Below are 3,135 nucleotides of genomic sequence, written 5' to 3'. Positions count from 1 at the left end.
TGAGCCAGGGGGTGGGGGTGACTCAGGGCCCCAGAGCTTCCTGTGACTCAGCCCTTGGTCCCAACCCTGAAGCGGGAGTGGAGAGGGAGAGGGGTCTCTGTGAAAGAGAGGGAGGAGGAACACCAGGGGACCTCTCTGCATAGGTTGCTCCTCTCAGAGGAGGGGGTGGGTTGCCGCATGAGACTTTGAGGGGAGGAGGGGGGATGTGGACTGCTAGGTCTGAGGGTGGAGGGGGCTGGGAGCCTGGACCCCTGGGTCTGAGGGAGGAGGGGCTGGAAACCTGGACCCCTGGGTCTGAAGGAGGAGGGGTTGGGGGCCTGGACTCCTGGGTCTGAGGGAGGAGGAGCCTGGGGGGCTGGATCCCTGGGTTTGAGGGAGGAGGGGCCTGGAGGTCTGAGGGAGGGGGTACTGGGGGTGTGAGGGAGGATTGGCTGGAGGCCTGGACTCCTGGGTCTGAGGGAGGAGGGGCTGGGGGCCTGGAACCCCCGGGTCTGAGGGAGGGGCCTGGAGGTCTGAGGGAGGGGGTACTGGGGGTGTGAGGGAGGATTGGCTGGAGGCCTGGACTCCTGGGTCTGAGGGAGGAGGAGCCTGGGGGCCTGGACTCCTGGGTCTGAGGGAGGAGGGGCTGGGGGCCTGGAACCCCCGGGTCTGAGGGAGGAGGGGCCTGGAGGTCTGAGGGAAGGGGTACTGGGGGTGTGAGGGAGGATTGGCTGGAGGCCTGGACTCCTGGGTCTGAGGGAGGAGGGGCTGGGGGCAGGACTCCTGGGTCTGAGGGAGGAGGGACTGGGGGCCTGGACTCCTGGGTCTGAGGGAGGAGGGGCTGGGGGTCGAGGGAGGAGGGGGCTGGATCTCATGCTCCTGGTCCAGGAAGGCTAGAAGAACGGATTCCAAAGTCCCTGGGACTTTTCCTTGGCCTCATCCCAGCTGCCCCACCTTCATCCCAGCCCCATCTCCGGGCCTGGAAAGGTCCCAGGTGCCTTGGGGCCCAGCCGGAAGGGGCTAAGGACAAAGGGTTGTTTAACTGGGCAGGGTGGTGGAGGAGAGTGAAGAGGGTGTCTCAGGCGGAAAGGTCACTCGTCGCCCCGGGCTTGTGCAGGGAAAGGCGGGGCGAGCCAGGAGGAAGACATCCTTCACGAAAGTCAGAGGCTTGTGGAGGCAAATCCACCACGGCTGGGCTTTTTGATTTAAGCATTTGGAGGCTTCAGGGCACGGGATACTGCCACCTCGTGGTGGCCTTGGGAGCCGCAGGCACCTGCTGGTCTAGTGTCCTGTGAGCATATATTGAGCACCTACTGAGTGAGTGCCACGTTCTGCTTCTTGTTGAGAGTGTAGTAAAAACTAAACAAAATCCCTGCCCTCAGAAAGCTTTCAGGCTAAAGGAAGTTTGGTGGTTCCCTCGATCTGCCTCTCATTCTAAGTCTTTGATTCTTTCTGTATCTTATCGGCTTTGTTTCTCCGTTTCTATCTCCAGGTGTTTTTTTTTTTTTTTAAGATTTTATTTATTAATGAGAGAGAGAGAGAGAGAGAGGCAGAGACACAGGCAAAGGGAGAAGCAGGTTCCATGCTGGGAGCCTGACGTGGGACTCGATCCCGGGACTCCAGGATCAGGCCCTGGGCCAAAGGCAGCGCTAAACCACTGAGCCACCCGGGCCGCCAATATCTCCAGGTTTTTGTCTCCAAGTGCATACCTTTTTCTTTCTCTCTGTTTTTTTTTTTTACTTCGTCCATTATATATCTTTGTTCTCCACCAATTAAAAATGATGTACATTATGTTACATCATATATACATTAAATTATGTTTATAATTTAATATATATACTATTTAGTATAAAACTGAATAATTATATCTCACAGTCTGGGAGTCGTGGCCACTGACTATTTTTGTGTAGACTACAGCCTGAGTCAGGGATGGACCTGTGTTCACGTGTAGCTCTGTGATCCTTAGCTGTGTGTCCTGTAAAAAGGGGATGATACCTATGTCACAGGAATGCTTGAGAATTAGATGAATATCCACAGTCCTCAACACAAGACCAGATATGTGTTTGGTTGTTGTTTTGTTTTTAGAGGGTAGAGTGGCAGAGGGGGAGAGAGAGAATCATATGCAGGCTCCATGTCCAGTGCAGAGGGGACTTGACCTCACAACCCTGAGATCATGACCTCAGCTGGGTCATGATCAAGAGTTGAGTGCTTAACTGACTGAGCCACCCAGGCACCTGGGTGTACGTTAAGCACTTGGGGTAGATTGTCTCTAAAGCTTGCTGCCAATATTTCCTCCTGTCTGTGCTGGCATGTGACTTCAATCTGGCTGGCTTGTGACTTGCTTGTTGCAGAAATGATACTTGGCCTGCTTGAGGTCCAGTTGTTCAGAGAACTAGAAGCCTCTTCTTTGGTTCTCTTAGAACTCTAAGACTACCACGCTGTGACGAAGCCCATGGAGAGGCCATGCAGAGGAGAATCAAGCCACCCTGGCCAAAAGCCCAGTCTAGCCCCAACTGAATAAAGCAGCATGAGTAACCTCTAGAGAGGCAAGCAGAAGTGCCCAGTCAACCCTCAGGATCACTAGAAATAATATACTTTTTATTTTGTTTTGGGTGCCTGAGTGGCTCAGGTGGTTAAGCATCTGCCTTTGTCTCCGGTCATGATCTCAGAGTCCTGGGATCAAGCGCCGCCTCCACCTCCTGCTCATCAAGGAGTCTACTTCTCCCTCTGCCCCTCCTCCACTCGTGCTCTCAGCTCTCTCTCAAATAAATAACATCTTTTTTAAAAGACACTAGATTTTGTAGTGATTTGTTACACAATAATAATAAATATCATACTATTTTGTTCTCTTTCATGTTTGAAGTTTTCCATAATAAAAAGATATATGTATACATATGAATATGTATATAGTTGACCCTTGAGGAATGGGGGCATTAGAGGTACGGTCCCCACACAAAGTTGAAAAATCCACACATAACTTTTGACTTCTCCCAAACTTAACTACTAATAGCCTACTGTTGACTGGAAGCCTTACTGACAGCATAAACAGTTGATCAACACATATTTTGTATGTTATACATATTATATACTGTATTCTTAGCTAGAGAAAAGAAAATGTTAAGAAAACCATCAGGAAGAGAAAATACATTTATAGTA

This window comes from Canis lupus, chromosome 1 (genome assembly GCF_011100685.1).
Source record: "Canis lupus familiaris isolate Mischka breed German Shepherd chromosome 1, alternate assembly UU_Cfam_GSD_1.0, whole genome shotgun sequence".
NCBI classification, from domain to species: domain Eukaryota; kingdom Metazoa; phylum Chordata; class Mammalia; order Carnivora; family Canidae; genus Canis; species Canis lupus.
The sequence above is the reverse complement of the archived record's forward strand: the minus strand, read 5'-3'. Positions refer to the sequence as shown.